Genomic DNA, 21,308 nt, shown 5'->3' with positions numbered 1-21,308 from the left:
AAAGAGTAGCCCCCGCTCTCCGCAACTAGAGAAAGCCCGCGCACAGCAATGAAGACCCAACGCAGCCAATAAACAAACAAACAAACAAATAAATAAATAAAATACTCAAAAAAAAAAAAACTGAAGGGTAACACTGTCCCCCAGTAGCCTACATAATTTAAGATTACCCACTGACTGCAACCTTTTATCCAGTGGTACCTGGATAAAACCCCTTACCATTCAACACTCATCGTGATGCCAGGCCTTACATTAACAATTCGTTTGACACCCACAATTACCCATGAGCCTCCTTACCCCCATTCTAACAGCAAGGAATCTGGCACTTTGTGCAACTCAATAACTTAAGGCCCACAGCAAACTGCAAGATTCAGACTTGAACTCAGGTCTGTCTGATTCCCTGTGAACTTCCACTGTGGGCTTCCCGTGGGTGACCTGATGGTGGACAGGTGTCACGAATTTCATAGGTTCAGCCCCCCCTTACTAAGCATCCTTCACCCAAATTGTGTAGGATACAAAAAGTGAACAAGTGCAAGGCTCCTGCCTCTTGAGCCAGGCTCTGTCTGCCCTCAAGTCTTCTTCGCTGGAGGAACATTGAGCAAAGTGGCCATCTGCTACCAGATTGCCCTGTGGCCACCTGCCTAACGACCTCTGAAACTGCCCTGAATCTTGGTCCTGTGGTCTACAGCCGAGATCTTCCTGGACTGATTGTTGTGTCCTGGAATTTTCGCCTGGGCTCTGGTGCCTCAGCCTCCGTGGACTGGCCACTCTGCCACCCATGGACCTTAATTTTAATTACTCAGGCCCCATGGCACTCCAGAGATCCAGCTTGGAGATGCAACTGCTTGGCCTCTGCAGAACTTGGAAGGGTTCATTGTGCTCTGAATCTCATGCTCTAGAAATCTGGTGTCTTGGAGATAAGATACCGGGGCAGTTCCTGAAGGATTTTCTGAGGCTAAAAATGATGGTGATGGGCAAAGCTAGTCTCCCAGCACTCCCACTTGAACACGGGGCTGCCTGGAGGCACAGGCACACACACGTGTGTGCATACACACACACACAGCCACGCTCACACACCAAGTTTCATACCTCTGGGTCCTAGCTTGCTCTTCCCTCTGCCTGAAATGCCCTCTCTTCGCGTGGCTGACTGTTACTTAATCTTGGAGATTCAGCTCGGATGTCACACCCTCAACCCCCAAGCTGAGCTAATGCTTTCACAGCACCAGGGTTTACCGCCATGCCAGCCTCCTACAGTGAAACACACCTTCCTCTTTGGACTGCAGGTATTTAAGGATGGAGCCCAGGTTCAGGTCCCCTGAGGTTGCTCAGGGTCACCTGATGTCTGGCGCGCGCGGGTGCTCAGAGCAGGTAGGCGGCTCTGTCCAGCAGTTGTGTTCTGAGCCTCCCAGTGGCCTCCTCATTGTGCTGCCACAGGTTCCCATTGTGTAGAAACGTTACCTAAGTGCAGGGGTTGTAAGTTTGCGGCTTATCTGAGGTTCCTCTGCAGAAGCCACAGTTAAAACAGCTTCCACGATGGAAAAATCACTTCTAGAATTCAATTTCCAAGCCTGTGGCCTGGATCATTCAAGCTGATTACCGGAAACGGTTGGGGTGCTAATGCTACCTGTGCTGAATCCAAATGGGTGCGTTTACGAGGCTGAGCAATGTTAATCCTGTCTTTGGCGCCAGAAATGTCTGGCCTTCACTTTGGAGGAAAATAGAAAAATAGAGTAGTATAGCCAGCTAGGCTCAATTATATTCCTCTTAAGGAATGTTTTTTCAAAACAAAGCTGGCAGGGGGTGGGAGTGGGGTCCTGCCAATTCTAACCTGGGGCTGCTGGGGGGCCTTTGCTGTTCAGGAGATAGTGTGTAACTGACACTGATTTTAAAAATTCAGAAAAAGAGTTGTGAGTAGTCAGTCTTTAGCACCATCACAAGGCTGGCCAAACATCAAGAGAGTCTGAATGCTGAAGGAGGAGTGCGCCTAGGGGAAAGAGTAGAGGTCTGAATCTGCTCTCCTTAAGTAAGTAAGAGGGTGCATGGGATCAAATGACAACAAGAAAAATTGACTGAGCCCTGGCTTCTTGCCAAGCATCATGCGGAAAACTCTACATCCCTTACATCATTTGATCCAATAACTCTTGGAGGTAGATGCTAATAGTAACTCCATTACAGCCAGGGAAATCAAGGTTCAAAAGAGTGGCCTGTCCGAAGCAGTAGGTGTCCTACATGCTTTGCAAACGCTTTTCACAACTTTAAACAAGTTTTTCATCCCCCATCTATGGTAGCAACGCAACCGGCCCTGCTTCTGCGTGGCTACCCCTGTGCCGTGTAGTGAGAATTCAGGTTGTTCTGACTGAAAGATTGGCAGGTGCTCCCCAGGTGGTAGGGCAGCAGGTGCCCTTTTCTCCCCAGGATTCTTCCACACAGAGCTCAAGACAGCAGAGACAACAGATTCATTAACTAAATGAGTGGCCCGCCACCTGCTTGCCCCGTCCAAGCTCTGCGAGCGTCTGTCTTGGGTTACGAGTGCAGGGAGCAGCCATGGAGAGGAATAGACCTTTTGAAGCCCCATGGCCTGGCGTGGAAGTAACTCTGGGCCTCCCCTACCACCTTCCCACCAGTGCTAGGGAGACAGCAAGGAGGGAAGAGTCCCTCTTTGTCAATCAGGAACGCCGCCTCCTGGTGCTGGCACCAGAAGAGAGGGCTGAGCCTCCCTCCGGCCCCTGAGCTCAGCCCTGTGACCCAGCCCCAGAGCCGCTGCCTTGCATACACGGTTTGTGGAGTGCTGTAATGAGCTAATGAACCATCTGAATGATATTTCTCTAGTCGTTCAACCAGCCCCTCTCCTCAGGGTGGTAATTGTATTTGAGGTTATTTTAAAATGTTGCTGTATCCAGATAGAGTTTACATCAGCAGACAGCATGATTAGTAGTCCTGCTCTCCCTTGGTGTTTCTAAGCTGTGCTATGAACTGCCTGGTGAGTCGTGCAAAAATGGCTTCTCCAGCCACGGGATCCCCAGGGGGGCTTCTCTGCCAGAAATAACCAACTGTCTGAGAGGGGAAGTAGTAAAAGTAACTTCTGGCCAGAATCCAGTTGACCTTGGTTTAGAACAGGTGTTTTCAGAAGAGGTGCGCTGCTAATTTGATCATCGTCTTGAGATGTGAACTCACTCTCCTTTATCTTTACAAGAAAATGTTCTGACACTAATCTCAGACTACCTTCCTTTACCACCTTTTATGGAATTATTAGAGTGATACAGTTAAAAGCATGTACCCCTGCTTGCTAAACATCTCCAAGCCTCCATTTCTTTGTCTGTAAAATGGGGATCATGGCAGTGACAGTAACAGGAGTTAACATTTTAGAGCTTATCATGTGTCAGGCACTGTTCCAAGTATTTTACATGAATTGTCTCACGTGAGCCTCAGGATAACTCCGTGAGACAATATGATTAGGTAATATAACCAGATACCTATGATTATCCTCACTCTTCCTGTCCGGAAACTGAGTAGTGGAGAGGGTCAGTAACTTCTCCAAGATCACTCCCCTGCAAGTAGGAGTGATCCAAATTCTGGAGACTGATTCTACAACCTATGCACTAACCATTCTGCTACTCTGCCTTTTTCATAAGGTTGTGAGGACTCAGTGACATTCACTAAAGAAATATTTACTCTGTGCCAAATACTGTCACGGGTGTTAGAGTTAAGGACAAATCCCCCCCCCCACACCCCGCCCCCATAGATATCACATCCAAGTAGGGAAGATTATCCATTTAAAGCTTTTAGTGTGATACTCAGGAGAAGGCCAGTGCTTAGTTCCAGGTGTTAGGGCTTTAGAAGTTTCTACATGGTATTTTAGTTATTTATATACATGTTTTAATGCTCCTGCTAGACTGTAAATTCCCTGAAGGCAAGATTAATTTCTGATTCCTTTCTATATGTTTTCTAACTCCTTACACATAGTAGGAAGTCAGTAAATATTTGTTGAATTAACAAACCTATAGATCCTGAATGTATGTGAAAGAATCGCAAAAAGTGCTTTATCCATGTAGTAATGCAAAAGTTTTCAATGTAAAGTTAATCTATAGTGGTAGTTATATCTGAAATGTATTCAACAGAATTACACACCCATGTCAGTTGCTAAGAGGATCAGATGAGATGTATATAAAATGCTCTTTGAAAACTAACACACCAAACCTAAGTAACATGTCATTGGTATAAACAATACAGAGAGATGTATTATATCTCTTCTAGGCTTTCAGTGGAGCAGATGCTAATCCTAGGGCATAAAATGTCCCTAGAATGTGGATGAGAACCTACCAACCACACAAGGTAGCAGTGAGTAAATAGTGAGTATTTACACACAAGCCAATACAAGGGATTTTTAAAAATTATTTATCTATTTTTTCGCTGTGTCGGGTCTTAGTTGCGGCACGCGGGATCTTTTGTTGCAGCGCGTGGGCTTCTCTCTAGTTGTGGCGCATGGGCTCCAGAACACGTGGCCTCAGTAGTTGTGGCACTTGGGCTCTCTAGTTGTGGCACATGGGCTTAGTTGCCCCACGGCATGTGGGATCTTAGTTCCCCAACCAGGGATCCAACCTGCGTCCCCTGTATTGGAACTCAGGTTCTTAACCACTGGACCACCAGGGAAGTCCCTACAAGGAATTTTTATTGTAAGAAACAAAAAGCGGTATTAGTTGTCTATCACTGTATAACATATTACCACTTTTTGTGGCTTAAAACAACAGCAAACACTTATTATCTCACACAGTGTCTGTGGGTCAGAAATTTGGGAGCAGCTCAGCTGGAGGTTTCAGCTCAGTGTTGCACGCAGTCAAAATGTCTGCCAAGGGCTTGACTGGGGCAGGAGGATACACTTCCCAGGTGACTCACTCACAAGTTGGTGCTGGTTGCTGGTGGGAGGCCTCAGCTCCTCTCCATAAGGACCTCTCCACAAAGCTGCTTGAGTGTCTTCTCAACATGGTGACTGGCTTCCCCCAGAGGGAGTGATTCAGGAGACTAAGGCAGAATCATCAATGTCTTTTATGTTCTATCTTGGAAGTCACACACCCTCTCTTTTGCAATATCCTATTGGTCACATGAGTCAGCCTTATTCAATGTGGGAGGGGACTATACAAAGGCAAGTACCAGGAGGGGATGGTCATGGGGCCATCTTGGAGGCTGGCTACCACGAAGGGAAACTGGAGCTCAGAAATCAAGAACAGTGGCCACAGCCAGGCCTCCCTGAGACAAGAGCTAGAGGGTATCCTGGAGCCAAGACAGCTCTGGACACTTAGGTAGCAGACATCCTTAAGTCTTCACTCTTGTTCTCTGCCCTTCATGTGACTCAGTCACACCTCTGTCTTCTGCCAGTTAGTTCTATGTTTCTTACTTCACGTTCCTAAAAGCAAAGCTTGCAGGTTCGGTTCATCTTTTTTCCCCAGGTCATTGCAGGTCACATACCAGACATTGAGTTGGCTTCTGGGGACCCACTCCTAGCCCAGACATTTAGGGGAGTTAAGGTTCACATGGTCCAAAACATAGACACTTTAGCATAGAGTTTAGTCCGTGATCAGGATAGTCTTGCTAAGATGAGATTGGGAGGAGGTGGGGTCAGAGCTCAAGAAGCATAGTCTGCCCAGTATGGCTATTGCTCACCAGGCACTGTGCTGGACAGATGGGCCACAGATGGGGAGAAAGAAGAAAAATAAATACTAATAAGTTGATCCTTGGCCTCTCTGTTTAACGAGGAAGACGCCCATAACCAAATAATTATAATTTGTGTATAATAAAGTATACTAGTAGTACCTGGGTCAGGTGGGGAAAGTTTTCTAAGAAGACCCTTCTGCCAGGGTCTTGAAGGATGAGATGGATAGGATCCAGATGAAGAGAAGGGAGAAGGGCATTTCTGTCAGGAAGGAACCCGTATAGGATATTTTGTGGGGAGGTGAGACTCTGTAGTGGGACCGGCAGGTGGGGTGGAGGGGAGGAAAGCTGGCAAGGTCGGCTGGGGCGACCCTGCGGTGGGTTTGGCGGCTCAGTGAAGAGTTTGGGTTGTTCCCCGAGAGTGGTGGGAAGTTCTCGAAGGTTCTGAAACAGGAATGAGGACTCCTGTGGGTGGCTCCAGGGGCTGAGGCTTCCTTCGAAGGCTTGTTTAAACACATGCGCATCCATCTCCTTCAGGTTCTAGATCACAGGGGGTTGTGTATGATTTGAGGAAAGCTGTAGTCTCCATTACGCAGAGACATCCGTTCTTGTGAGGAACTAATGACTGCCCCTCCACTGGTTTCCTTTAATAGCAGCCAAATATAATTCCACAGGCATCCAAATTAAGCAAAGTTTTTTCAGCACCAAGAAGGCCACATCTGCATAATGAAAAGATGTCGTCAGAAGCTTGCAAAAAGTCTCCCTGTGGACTCCTCATCAAATAACTTGTCATCCTCCTACCAAAAAACCTCCCAACCAATTCAGAAAATAATATTTGGAAAATAACCCTTTTTAGCAGTTCAGGCCCTACCCATAAGCAGCTTACAGCAGACTCACATTTCCTATGTAAGTGAGCAAAGTCCAAAGATGCTAGTCGCAGGTTTTATTATTTAAATGTCCACGGGCCAATTTTACGTCTGGGCTTTCACTCTGTGGTTGCTTTGATGAAGCCTGGTCCTGCATAGGGGAACCATTATGCTGCAGAAGCTCCTGGAAGCCGCATGGCCCATGGTTAAGAGCCTGCCTCGGCAGCCAGCCTGCCTGGGCTGATGTCCTGGCTCTGACACTTTCTACTCTGTGACCTTGGGTAAGTGACTTGAGGTCTCGGCACCTCTGTTTCTCATCTGTGAAATAAGAATGGTCTTAGTCTGTTTGGGCTGCTCTAACAAAATAACAGACTGGGTAGCTTACATGAACAAATTTATTTCTCACAGTTCTGGAGGCTGGAGTCCAACATGAAGGAGCCAGTATGATCCGTTCTGGGGGAAGCCCTCTCCATTGTTCACAGCTGGTGCCTTCTCACTTTGTCCTCACGTGGTGGAAGATGGTCAGGGATCTCTCTGGAATCTCTTTCATAAGGCACTGATCCCATTCATGAGAGCTCCACCCTCATGACTTAAGCACCTCCCAAAGACCCCACCTACTACTGCCATCATCTGTGGGGGTTAAGATTTCAACATAAGAATTTTTTTTGGGGGGGACACAAACATTCAAACAGAATGAATTAATCCTCATGAAAGATTATGAACATATGGCATATAGCTCCATATAAGTATATGCTGTCATTATTACCCTAGTATAAATTAATTGATCTGCAACTTTTCTCCCATTAAGCTGTACCTATAATTTTTTTTTTGTTTTGAGTTAGCTGTCCCAGTCATAATAAATGGCACCAATCATCTGGTTGGATTCATGGAAGAAACCATCCAATCAATCACCAAGTTCTGTTATTTCTTACTCCTAAGTATACTTTGAATCTTATCTATTTCTTTCTAGTACATATGGTACATATGGTAATTAAGCCTACAGGCTTTGGACCCAGAGTGCCCAGGTTGAAATCCTGACTCTCCATTCACCAACTGTGTGACCTTGAGCAAATTTCTTAAACTCTCTGAGCCTCGGCATTCTCTATAAAACAACAAAAATAATGATACCTACTTTATAGGTGTTTGTGAGGATTCAATGAAATCATGCAGGTGCCTGGCACTTAGTTATACATTCAATAAAACCTAATCTTCATTAATATTATCCCCATTCTAGTCCCAGCCATACCATCTCTCACTTAGATGTTCATGTTGGCCTCTTAAGTAGTCCCATGACCTCCAATCTTGCTTTCCTACGAGGCATTCTCCACATGGCAGCTAAATGATTTCCTAAAAACACAAATCTGATCATGTCACTCATGGCTTAAAATTCTGCAAATGACTCCCATTGCCCTTGAGATAAGATCCCACACCCTAGAGAGGCCTTGCTGGTTAACACAGACCTTCACACATACTGAAGAACGGCTCCTCTGTCCAGCTAACTCCTATTCATCCAACAAGGGCCAGTTGATGTGTGACTTCCTCAAAGATGCCTTCCCAACTTTCTGGCTAGGATGGCTGTTCCTTCTTGGTGTTAACAACTGTGACTAAATTCTTATCCGTACAACTTTCATGCCCATGGTCTAGAGTTTGTGTTGTTCACGGAAAATCCCCCGAGCTTGGTGTGGTGCCCTGTCCATAGTAACCACTCAATAAATATTTACAGAGTTGTGAATGAATGAACGGACAGATGTGGCATTCCCAGGGAACTAACCCTCTTCTGCAGGTGCCACTCTGCAGAGCCTTGATTCACTTTGCCTTCTTTTGCTCTCTGGGGCAGCGGTGGGGAAAAAGGACACACTGTTTAAAACCCAGCAGGCTGAGGACAGGTTTTCCTGTCACAGAATCAGAGCAGGAAGGCCCTTTAGAGGCTGGTCATTCAGTCCCCTTCCTTGTTAACACTGCCAGTGACCAAGAGCTCACTCCGAATTGTGAGCACGTTCCTCCCCATCTCAATCTTAATCCCGTCTCCTTAAAAGTTCCCAACCAGGGACTTCCCTGGTGGTCCAGTGGGTAAGACTGTGCTCCCAATGCAGGGGGCCCGGGTTCCATACCTGGTCAGGGAACTAGATCCCGCACGCTGCGGTGAAGAAGATCCTGCGTGCTGCAACTAAGACCCAGTGCGGCCTAAATAAATATTAAGGAAAAAAAAAAGTTCCCATCCATGTGTGAGACCTTCATTTTCTTCTGTGACTTCTGTATTTTCCAACTTTTACAGGGTGTATATAAATTGCTTGCGTAATTACAGAGAAAACAATAAAAATCTTTAAATTCTAATCACAAAATCTAGTTCTGCTTTTTACACGAACAAGAAAGAAAAAGAGAAAGAAACCTAACTGCTGGCCTCCTCTCCCACATGAGGTTGGTAACTGAGTCCAGAGTGAGCACAGCTTGGCCTCCCTTGTCTTTGGGACCTGCCTGCTATTGGCACGGACAGTGAGCTGTTAATAACTAGCATATGCTTTTCCCAACTTTCAAATGCACATTTACTAGCCTAGCGCTGTGGGCAAGGAATGCTGTATGGACTCCTAGGGTGCTACCAGGCCTGTCCCAGAGGGTGCAGGCTGCCTCACCATGTCGTAGATGCCACAAAGGCAAACACTGCCTGCTCCAGTTCCCAAGTAGGTCTTGAAAACTTGTGGCCGATCAACAGTACAGGATAGCTGGGTGGGTAAAATGAATAAAATTAATCTGGGAAACAGAGACATTTTGGAAAATCATAATAGATTTTTCCCAGGTACAAGTGGGTTAAGCTCTAGCCTCCACTGTGTGAAAACAACCCTAAAGAATGCAGAGAAAGAACAGATTAAGACACTGGATGAAATGTTTCATTTATACTTGAGTTTAAAATTTAAAACACATTTTCAAACAATGGTATATCTTGTATATTATTTATGTACTTAAAAAATAACACTAAAAAATCCAAACATAAACAATGGAAATGCTGCTAATTATTCCTCTCTATTTACTGAGAATAATGCTTCTTTTTGTGAGTGAAGAGTGATAAAAACTAAACCAGTTTGGCCTGTCAGGGTGAAGAATGTGATCTTTAAACACAAACAATAACCCCCAAAATCATAAAACTAAAGAAGCTGAGTTGCCAGAGGGATCCACAGAAAAAATGAAAAGGGCCCTTCAAATTTAACAACCTATTTTGTATAAAATGGGAATGGGTCCAGAGAAATGCCCTGAGAGATTTGTTCTCAACAGCCTCGGAAGGGGAAAGGAAAATGTGTATTTCAAGCACAGCAACAACTAAAGACCATGTGTCCAGCGGCCAAGAGGTGGTACAGAAACACCCAAGTTGGGAAAAGCTTTGATTCTGTGAGACTCTCTCGAATCTGCTCAAGGAAGGCAAGGAAACCCTCTGTCTCTCTACTTTACCTTTGTATTTCAGTCCCTAACACACAGCAGTAGGTGCTTAATAAATATGACGGTCCTGGTTCAAGAGCAAGGAGAGATCTGACAACGTGGCAGTAATAACGTATCACATTCTACAGTTAACCATGATTTAAAAAAAATTTCTTGGTGTATAGTTGATTTACAATGTTGTGTCAGTTTCAGGTGTACAGCAAAGTGAATCAGTTATACACATACATATATCCCCTCTTTTTTAGATTCTTTTCCCATATAGGCCATTACAGAGTATTGAGTAGAGTTCCCTGTGCTATAAAGTAGGTCCTTATTAGTTATTTATTTTATATCTAGTAGTGTGTATACGTCAATCCTAATCTCCCAATTTATCCCTCCCCCCCTTTCACCCCTGGTAACCATAAGTTTGTTTTCTGCATCTGTGATTCTATTTCTCTGTAAGTCCATTTGTACCATTTTTTATATTCCACATATAAGCAATAGCATATGATATTTGTCTTCCTCTGTCTGACTTACTTCACTCAGTATGACAATCTCCAAGTCCATCCATGTTGCTGCAAATGGCATTATTTCGGCAGTTAACAATGATTTAATGTTATTTCATTTCCACCTCATCTCTGGGCAGCAGGACTACAGATGTTCTATTTTCTATTTTTCTGCATTGTCTGAATTGTTTATGAGTATCTTTTTTGAAAAGAAAGTAATAAAATTATTTCCCTATTGGGAAAAAGTAATTCTCTTAACCATCATCACCAATTTCTTGACCCCTTTTGGAACAAGGTTGGGAATTCATTCTTCCATAGATTATAATTCAATACAAGGACAAAGTGAATACATTCACTCCATGAATAAATTTATTCAGCATCAACTTGTGGTAACAATTTAGGTAGGCATGGGGAATATGTATGCTTAAAAAACACCAGGTTATGGCCTAAGAGGGAGTCAGACATTAAACACATACTTCTACTAACAAGGTCCAGTTGCAACTCTGACAACTGCAGTGTGGAAGGTACCTGGAGCCAGGAGCACCTGTGTCTCCGGGATCATTCCCCTACTTAGGCCCAGCTTTCCTCTTGCTCTTTCCCCTCCCAAAAGGCCCTTCCTCCCTCTTCCACCTATTCAAACTTGTCCTTTCTTCAGAATCCTGCTCAACTCTCCAGTTCCTACTCAAGGCCTCCCTGACGGCTGAGGCCCACCTTCCTCCCTCCCCTCAGCATCTCTCTCAGCTTGTGCTAAGTCAGGTACTGCCTTGAGGGTCACACAACTCACTAGTAGTTGTATTAGTCAGGGTTCTCCAGAGAAAGAGAAACAACAGATTCTATCTATCTATCTATCTATCACAAGGCAGAGGAGAGATGGAGAGAGAAGGAAATATTTATTTTAAGGAATTGATTCACACAATTGCGGAAGGGCAAGTCCAAAAGCTTCAGGATAGGCCAGCAGGCGGGGCACCCAGGAAAGAGTTTTAGTCCAAGTCCAAAGGCAGTCTGCTGGCAGAACTCCCTTTTGCTCAGAGGACATCAGTTTTTGTTCTGATTAAGGCCTTCGAGGATTAGATGAGATCCACTCACATTATGGAGGGCAATCTGCTTAACTCAAAGTCCACTATTTTTAAAACTTCATCTCATCCAAAATATATCTTTACATAAACATCCAAAATAATGTTTGACCAAGTATCTGGGCACCATGGCCCAGCCAAGTTGACACATACAATCAACCATCACAGTAGCCTTATTTCCCTAACTAGAGTCTACCATCCTGGAAGGCACAGGTCGGCTCTTTTTTTTTTTTTTCAGCGGTACACGGGTCTCTCACTGTTGTGGCCTCTCCTGTTGCAGAGCACAGGCTCCGGACGCACAGGCTCAGCGGCCATGGCTCACGGGCCCAGCCACTCCACAGCATGTGGGATCTTCCTGGACCGGGGCACGAACCCGTGTCCCCTGCATTGGCAAGCGGACTCTCAACCACTGCGCCACCAGGGAAGCCCCACAGGTCAGCTCTTGCATGTCTGTATCTTCCCACAGGGCCAAGCTCAGGGATTATTGTCAGGAGGTGTTCCATAAATCCCCAAACAATGGAAGAATAGAACAGCAAGACTTGATAGACCCTCTGGAAGCAACCCTATGCACCTTCTGGAAACAATAGGGGATGTGTGACCAACATCTGCTTAATCCCCAGAGTGCAAAACACGCGGCTGCAGAGAAACCAGAAGCATAACCCGGATCCTTTCTCTGTTCTGAAAACAGCTCTTCAGACATACTCAGTTACACCTTCCAAGATAATGACAGATTGAGACAGAACTTGTTGTTCGTTTGAGTTTGAACTCAGCACAGCCCTAGCCGGTGAAGAAAGAACAAAAGAACAACACAAAAGCATGCTGTGGCCTAGGGAGGAATTTCTGAACCTGGTCTCTGACTGTCTTTTTCGGACTTATGTACCTGTTTCAAGCCTCACCTTTCTCTTAAACCTGTTCCGAATCCAAGCAACAAGCTCCCACCTCTTATGCCCCCTCCCGGCCCCCACCAACTTTGATCAGCCCCCTGGAGATAAACCAGGCTCAAAGGAGGGGCCCAGTGCTTTCTCAGACAACTCCCAGACCAAGCTTAAATGTGCAATTCTAAACCTAGAATCTAGTTTCCAGGCTTCCCCTTGGCTCCTGAGCAGACTCTTTCTTAGGCTGGAGAAGGAAGAAATCTCAAACAGCTGGAGAGGTGGTAGTTCTTCAAGCCATCCTTCAGGGCCAGTCCTCATCTTCATGTGCCCCACAATTATCTGATGCCCCTTTAAAATTCCATCTTTCTGCTTCTGTAAAAATCCTTTTCATTCCTCCTCAGTTTCAGCAGAAAAATGGGCAAAGGATAGCTACAGGCTTTTCAAAGAAAGGGAATACCAAATGTCTCTTAAACAGATGAAAAGATGCTCAATTATGCTCATAATAATAGAAATGCAAATTAAAAATACAAAGCGAATATATCAGATTGGCAAAGATCAGGAAGTTAGGTACACAGTCTGGTAAGATTATGGGGAATCAGGCACTGTGAACACGGCTCGTGCAAGGCTGACCTTTTCTGACCTCTTTGGAGAGCAATTTGGTAAAACATCTCAAATTTTTAAAATGCACTGGTTCAATGACCAAGCACTTTCACCTCCAGGTATTAATAGATGTACTTGTACATTCATGCAAAATGATGTGTGCCAGAGAATATACATTGTGGCATTGTTTGTAAAAGCAGAAGGCTGGGAACTATCTAAATGTTTATTAAGAGAGGACCAGTTAAATAAATTATAGACTATTGTATTGCCACTTAAGGGAATAAAGAAGGTCTGTGTGGACTGATATGGAAAAGTTCACAGGGTATTAAGTGAAAAGAGTAAAGAGGATGCCAGTGCACGTGATGTGCTAGTATTTGTGTATGGGAAGAATGCACATACATGCCAAGAAATGCATGGCAGAATACCCAGTAACCTGGGATTACTGGTTGCGGGCACCTGGGAGCAGGGACCTGGGAGGCTTGGGAACATTAGAGGAAAGGAGATTTATTTTTTTCCGAGTACTGTTATGGGTTGAATTGTGACCCACAAAATTCATTTGTTGAAGTCCTTACCCTCAGTATCTCAAAATGAGACCTTATTTGGTAATAGGGTCATTGCAGAGGTAATTAGTTAACATGAAGTCATTACAGGAGTAGTGTGGGCCCCTAATCCAATGAGCCATGTATCCTTATACAAAGGGGAAATTTGGAAACAGACAGGTACACAGGGAGAACATGGTGAAGATGAAGGCAGAGACTGAAGTGATTCTCAGAAAACCACTAGAAGCCAGGAGAGAGACATGGGAACAGATTTTTTTCCCTTGCGGTTCTTAGAAGGTACCACCCCTGCAGACACCTTGATCTTGGACTTCTAGCTTCCAAAACTATGAGACAATGCATTTGCATTGTTTTAAACCAACTAGTCTGTGGTACTTTGTTACAGCAGCCCTGGCAAATGAATACAGTATCCTTCGGTACATTTTGAGTTCTGTATCATGCATGCATATTAATGATTAAATTTTTTTTCCCCAACATAAATGTCCACCAGTCTGGGTTGATTTCTCTGTCTTTTGACCTCTGAGAACATCTTATTCTCTGCAATAACATTTACCATTTTGTGCTATGGTTTAACTGTTCATGGGGTTCTCACCTCCACAAAAGGGGCTGAGCTGACATTTCATCCATCATTATAGTCCTAGAGACTGGCCCTCAAATGTTTGCTGGCGTGAATGAATAAATAGGTAACTAGTCATTTTTCACTCCCTTCCTCCATTTCTATTACTATTCATTGATTTTTGGCTTGATAAACTATCAATTCATTGATGATTAGTCAGGGTGACATCACTGAAAGATTTGGAGGACTTTGATAGGTGAAAGGAAAAAAACCTCATTTAAAAACATATCCAGGGCTTCCCAGGTGGCGCAGTGGTTGAGAGTCCGCCTACCGATGCAGGGGACACGGGTTCGTGCCCCGGTCCGGGAAGATCCCACATGCCGCGGAGCGGCTGTGCCCGTGCGCCATGGCCGCTGAGCCTGCGCATCCGGAGCCTGTGCTCTGCAACGGGAGAGGCCACAGCAGTGAGAAGCCCGCGTACCACAAAAAAAAAAAAAAAAAAAAAAAAAAATATCCAAATGAGTTAAGAGTTTAGTACTTTTCAGGGAAGACAATTCCAATTGGTTCTGACATCTATCTACCATTGAGGACCATTTGTGTTGGGGAAGTGTTTGTTTGGGCCTCCATACAGGTCATCCTCTGAAGAGGATTTGTGATAGATCTGTCTTTTGGGGTGTGTGTATTCCATCTGTGTGATCGGTATCTTTGTGGTCTTGTGTAAAATGGGAAATTCAGGTTCAATTCATTAAAACAATTTTAGCTATAAAATTATGACTAAAGAAAAAGAAAGATGATTTTTTTAAAACCAATGTATGGCAACAGTGTTCTTTAGACTCCTGAGAAAACCGATCAACATAAAAACTCTTTGAAATTTCAAAACTGATTCTTTTTGTATATGCAGTTAGAGAAAGCTAGCTTGATAAAATGCTGTTTTCAGAATTCTGACCCTGAGAGAACAAAAATATGCCTAGGAAAAAGCTTGAGGTTAACTCTTATCGTGTCCTTGAAATACAAACACAGGCCACTTTGCCTGGGGCTTCAGCCTTGGGTTAATTAGTAAAACTTCAAGCCAAAAAAAGGGGGGAAGAAAAAGAAACCTTTTAAAATTGAGTTTTTAAATTTGACTGTTATTCTGACTGTTATTCATAAACTAATAAGTTTAATTGCAATGCCTAATTCATGAAATGTAAAAAGGTAAAACAATGAGATCTCTGTCTGGTTGTACGTATGTCTCAATATGTGTCTGTCTGTGGTTAATTTGTAAAGAGCTCTATTTAACTGGCTTTAAAAAAAAATTAGCAGTTACATATCAAACAAATCTAAATTTACCTACTTTTTGTCTTCTTGCAGACCAAGAGGGAAACTAAAGATGTTTGGGTTTCTTAAACACACGTCTTGTACCACATTAAAGAGAAATTGCGCTATGAAAAAATGTATGCTCTTTTTTTGTTTATTTATTTATTTATTTATTTATTTATTTTTGGTTGTGTTGGGTCTTCATTGCTGCACGCGGGCTTTTCTTTAGTTGTGGCGAGCAGGGGCTACTCTTCGTTGTGGTGCGTGGGCTTCTCATTGCAGTGGCTTCTCTTGTTGTGGAGCACAGGCTCTAGGCACGTGGGCTTCAGTAATTGTGGCACGTGGGCTTAGTAGTTGTGGCACACAGGCTTAGTTGCTCCACGGCATGTGGGATCTTCCTGGACCAGGGCTCAGACCCATGTCCCCTGCATTGGCAGGTGGTTTCTTAACCACTGCACCACCACGGAAGCTCAAAATGTATGCTTTTAGAGGTTATGGAATATGTTCTTAAGTTTGCCAATCAGAAAATACTGATATAACAAATAGTTCAATTCCCTGTTTCTTGGCTTTGTTAAGGTTTTTAAGGGTTAAAACTGTAATATGTAAAAATGATAAGGGAAACGTTTCAGTGTATAAAGCAAGTAGGATATGTGTTGTCAGTGAAGAAAACGTATAAAGAATGGAGTTTTTTGTTTTTTGGTTTTTTTTTTTGCGGTACGCGGGCCTCTCACTGTTGTGGCCTCTCCCGTTGCAGAGCACAGGCTCCGGACGCGCAGGCTGAGGGCCATGGCTCACGGGCCCAGCCGCTCCGCGGCATGTGGGATCTTCCTGGACCGGGGCAAGATCCCGTGTCCCCTGCATCGGCAGGCGGACTCTCAACCACTGTGCCTCCAGGGAAGCCCATGGAGATATTTTTGTTGAGGAAAAAGGATGATAAAAATTTTGTCCTACAGTTGGTTGGGTGGGGAAAAAAAAAGGACAAATTTGTATGGATCCAAAAAGTGATAACAGGTTTGTGAAAAAAGAACTTTGAGAAAAGAATTTTGTATGTTGTCAGGATTAAGATTAGACTGAATTTAATTAGGTAAATGAATTTTTTATTAACAGTAAATTGGTACAAGACTAAATTTGGTTTTCTCTCTGTGTTAAGAAATTTTTTTTTCTAAACCAATTAGGATTATTTGGTATGTTTAATTATATGGAAAACATTTGATAACTTTCAGATCATACTGTTGAACTGAGTAAGAAATTTAAAAAAAAATTCTGACCGAATGCTATTTTTTTGTTTCTAACCATACTTTTGACCCTGATGTTCAGGATGGAAAAAATTGTCCAGTGAAGTTGTCACAGAGCATAACTACTCATGGTGTGTATCACTGCTGGCTCCAAGTTTACTGCTTAAAGCACATGTACAATGTTTGTGTGAGAATTGGATATAAATGGTAAAGTGTATGGTCTATAAAGCATTTCCCGATTAACATACCTCTGAGTCTGTTCATGATATCTGATTAGTTTTCCCTCAACGTGGACAACTAGGCAAATATACAAACAAAAAGAGGCCTAGCACCGAGGGACATGAATGGATCCAGAGCAGGCAACTGAGCCACTCTGGAAAAGCATATTGCGTATCAGTGCTTTCTATGGAAAGAGTTACAATTAAAAGGGGGAAATGATGGAGGAAATTTTCACATATTGAGGTATGGGGAAGTCATTCTGGCTTATACATGATTTAATTTGAACTTCAGGCAAACCAAAACAGCCTGTTTATGGCCTATTAAACATACATTGTACATCTGCTTTAACCATTAAGAAAAAATACATTCAGAGAATAATACATAGATGCATCTTGATTATTATCTTCACTGTAAAATGTCTACAGATTTTCACGTGTTTGTCCAGGTACTATGAAAAGGAATCAAGGAGAGAGGTAATGTTCTCATAATACAAAATATGGATGCTAAGCATGGAGCTCGAGATTATTTCCAATTCTGTCCATTCCCCAAATTAGACAGGACTACGCCCCACTTCAGCAAGAAGTAGCCAAGAGCGGTCGTCGCCCCATTCCCTCAAACAGTTGGGGAAAATTGAAACAGAAATGCAACTAAACCCGAGGTCCTCTGCCAAGTTGATGACTAACTCTCTACCCAAAACTTTCTTCCCCTCTTGTTCTGTACCCGTCCCTCTTGAAGACTGAGGAGTATCAAAGAAAAGAGGGCATTGAAACGGAACAGGACCCTATGGTCCTTGTCCCCCATGTCCTCCGCCTGCCTTTTGTCTGCGGAAAAACTTTAGCCAAAGAATAAGTTTAATCAGAGAAGTGAAAAAATGCAGAAACAGAGGAAAACAGTCAAAGGAGACCAAATAATAATAGTTTAGTCATTAAGCATAGTCAAGGACCTTTAGTTCCTCCTTAAGGGCTACAGATAACATTCTGAGCCACATCCTGCGAGCAGTCTTATAGGTACTGAAACCCTCACCAGGTGGAAGAAGTGAACTACATGGTGACCAGACTGTAGCCACAGCATAAGCTGCCACAGTTCTGAGAATTGGCCTCAAAGAAATGGAAACAAACCGGCCCTGGAACTGAAGATTAACTGTACCTAAAACAATCAAGATGACGCTGATCAGACCACCGATGACCAAATTTCAAGATGACTGTCAGAGCTGGCTGTGCTGTTTCTGCATGCAGCCCCCTCCCTCTGTCTGTAGAAGCTCTTGTCCACTGGTTGTCGGGGGAGGGGGGAGTCGGCCTTTGGACAGGCGTCCGCCCTCCCCCCTGGTTGCCGGCATCCAAAATAAAGCAAACTTTCCTTTCCACCAACCTGGCTTCTTTATTGGCTTTTGAGTAGTGAGCAGCCGGACCCCACTTTCGGTTACAGGTTGATTTCTGCCTGGTGGGGAGATGAGGAATCAAGAAAGTCTACCTCCCTGCATGGCTGTGCGTGATGAGGGACAAATGAAACAATTTGTCAATCATGCTCCAAAGTGTGGTTCTTATTATGGATTACAGAAGCAACATTTGGGTTGGACAATAAAGACTGATAGTACAGCTGCTGTATTGGTTTCCTAGGGCTGCCTTAACAAAGTATTACAAACTGGGTAGCTTAAAACAACAGAAATTTATTGTCTCTGGGGAGGATCCTTCCTTGCCTCTCCCAGCTTCTGGTGTTTGCTGGCAAGCCTTGGCTTGTCGGTGCATCACTCCAATCTCTGCATCACATGGCGTTTTCCCTGTGTGTGTGTGTGTCTGTGTGTGTGGCCACATCTTCCTCCTCTTATAAGGACACCTGTCATCGGATGAGGGTCCTCCTTAATCAAGTATGACCTCATCTTAACTTGAATACATCTGCAAAGTAAGGTCACATTCTGAGGTTCTGGGTAGATATGAATTTGGGGGGAACACTATCCAACCTAGCACAGCTGCTCAGCTGGGACTCACTGAGGATGGGAGGATGGAGAAGCAGCACAAGGCAAAGGCGTGTTTAACCTTGTAATTAAGCACAGGCCACGGAATCAGACAGATTTAATTTCAGATCCTTATTCTACCTGCTGATCAGCCATGTGAACTTGGGCAAGTTACTCAATATCTCTAAACCCGTTTCCTCCTCTGTGCAATGGGCTTAATGCATCTTAGAACTGCTGCGTGAAATAAATAAGATCAGGTCCTGGTGTGCTTAGCACTGTGCCTGATATTTTTTAAAAATTAGCTTTTGGGACTTCCCTGGTGGTCCAGTGGTTAAGACTTCGCTTTCCAATGCAGCGGATGCGGGTTTGATCCCTGGTCAGGGAGCTAAGGGCCCACTTGCCTCGCGGTCAAAAAACCAAAACATAAAATAGAAGCAATATTGTAACAAATTCAATAAGGACTTTAAAAATGGTCCACATCAAAAAAAAAATCTTTAAAATAAAATTAGCTTTTAACACTAGCGTCCCCATTTCCACGGCTCCTGCCATCCTTTCAGGGAAGAACATAGACCGTTAAATAGCAAAGCAGAGTAGTTTATGATTAAAGGCCCAGATGCCTGGAACAGGATGTGCCTGGAACAGGATGTACCTGCCACAGGAGGTCAGAGAGCACAGGGCGGCCGGGCTGGAGCAGGCACAGCCTATAACTTTTAATAACAAACAGATGCATAGTTAGTGCTGAAATCTGAAACTCTGAGCTAAGCCATATTGATTTTCCCCTCCCCCTCCACAGGGTGTATATCTAGAGCTCATCACTGAGGTCTACACAGCATAACCAGACCAGACATCTCCTATTCATCTCTCTGCTCTACCACCTACTGCCTGTGGCCCCTCCCAATGAACCTGACCATCAAGACATTCAGAAGAGGCCAGAGCTTCCATCCAGGTGGCCCTGGATGCACGTGTTGTTCTCTGATCGCATCTCAAAGCAAACAGAAGCAACTTGGGCTGATCAGCATTTTGCACAGATTGAGGAGAGCTGGCTGTCCTTCTGTGCCAGCGCACGTGTTCCATTAGAAATGGATTAAATCATCCAGACACTGAGATCTTTCAGGTGACATTTTCATTTAGAACTCTCCTTTATGGCTGGGCTTGAGTCCCCTCTCTGTGACCTGTGTTATGAGTCAGCCAGGCCCGTCCACACCATTGGCAGGACAGACTGTGATCGTCCCCAGACGTTTGCTGCTGCCCTTGTTTCCTCGGCATTGAGAAAATTATGTGCACAAAGCTTTGTTTCTCAATAGTAGCTTTAAATTTTGTTTTCCTTGCTGACTAGTGGGACTAAGCCATTGATTCACTTATTGTATTTATTGAGTGCCTGGCTAAAAGCGTAGGCTCTAGAATCAATTGCCTGAACTTAAATCCATGAGCTTTGTGTCACTGAGCAAGTTACTAAACCTTAATTACTTCATCTGTAAAGGGAGAATCTTAGCAACACTTACCCATGAGGCTGCTGAGAGGATTGTTCCAGGTTTGGTTCCTCGGGAAGCAGATTGTGAGACAGAAGTTAGCCAGCAGGATTTTATGAAGGGATTCTCTTAAGAGCAACAGGGGTAAGAGGGAGAGCAGGAAGGGGTCCTGGGCAGAGGGAACAGCAGAGCTGGGATGCAGTCCCAAGAAAGCAGCAGCCAAACCCAGAGGGCGCTCTGGAGCTGGGAAAGCGCGTTAGCCCCTACCCCGAATTGGACCCAAAGGACAGGGCAGTGATGCCCCTCTGTTGATCAGTCACTGGATCCAGGCTGCCCCTAGAAGGAGGTGTGACCATGTGCAAGGCAGTTTTCTTCAGCTGAGCCAATCCCCAAAGGACACCTGAGATTGGGTTTCCTGCAGTGTTCCCAGCATCTAGGTCCTTCATGCCTGAAAGGGGATCACAGGCTCCATCACAAAGATTAAATGAGATTATCCACATCAAGCTCGTAACACAGTAACTGGCACGCAGTAAATGCTTAATAAGCGGTCGCCATTACAATTGTTGTTGTTGTTATAGCTGTTATTTGCCAGGCACTGTGCTACAGGCTGGGGACTCAGTGTTGATCAAGATGCTGCTCCTGCCCTTAAGAAACTCAATCCATAGCAAATCAGACCATCAAGCAAGCAATTGTAATGCAGTGCACTTGATAGGGTGTCACAGGATTTGTATGGGAGCATCCAGAAGGGACACATGACCCAGACTAGGAAGGCGAAGGAAAGTGATACCCAAGGTGATACCTGGAGGTGGAGAGGAAGGAGTCAGCCAGGCAAAGGGAGTGGGAGGCGTCGGGGGCGGGGAAGAAGGTTGAGGAAGCAGTGTGCGCATGATGCAGTCCAGCAGGGCCAGCACGGAGTGGGCGCCAGGAAGAGGGGAAGAGGGGTCTGATATACACCAGGCCAAGGAGTGTTGGACTTGGATATAAAGAGGGCCATGGGGAGCTATTAAAGCATACTAACCAGAGAAAGGACATGGCCCATTTGTGCTTGAAAAAA

The sequence above is a fragment of the Mesoplodon densirostris genome, chromosome 1 (genome assembly GCF_025265405.1).
Source record: "Mesoplodon densirostris isolate mMesDen1 chromosome 1, mMesDen1 primary haplotype, whole genome shotgun sequence".
Lineage (NCBI taxonomy): Eukaryota > Metazoa > Chordata > Mammalia > Artiodactyla > Ziphiidae > Mesoplodon > Mesoplodon densirostris.
The sequence above is the reverse complement of the archived record's forward strand: the minus strand, read 5'-3'. Positions refer to the sequence as shown.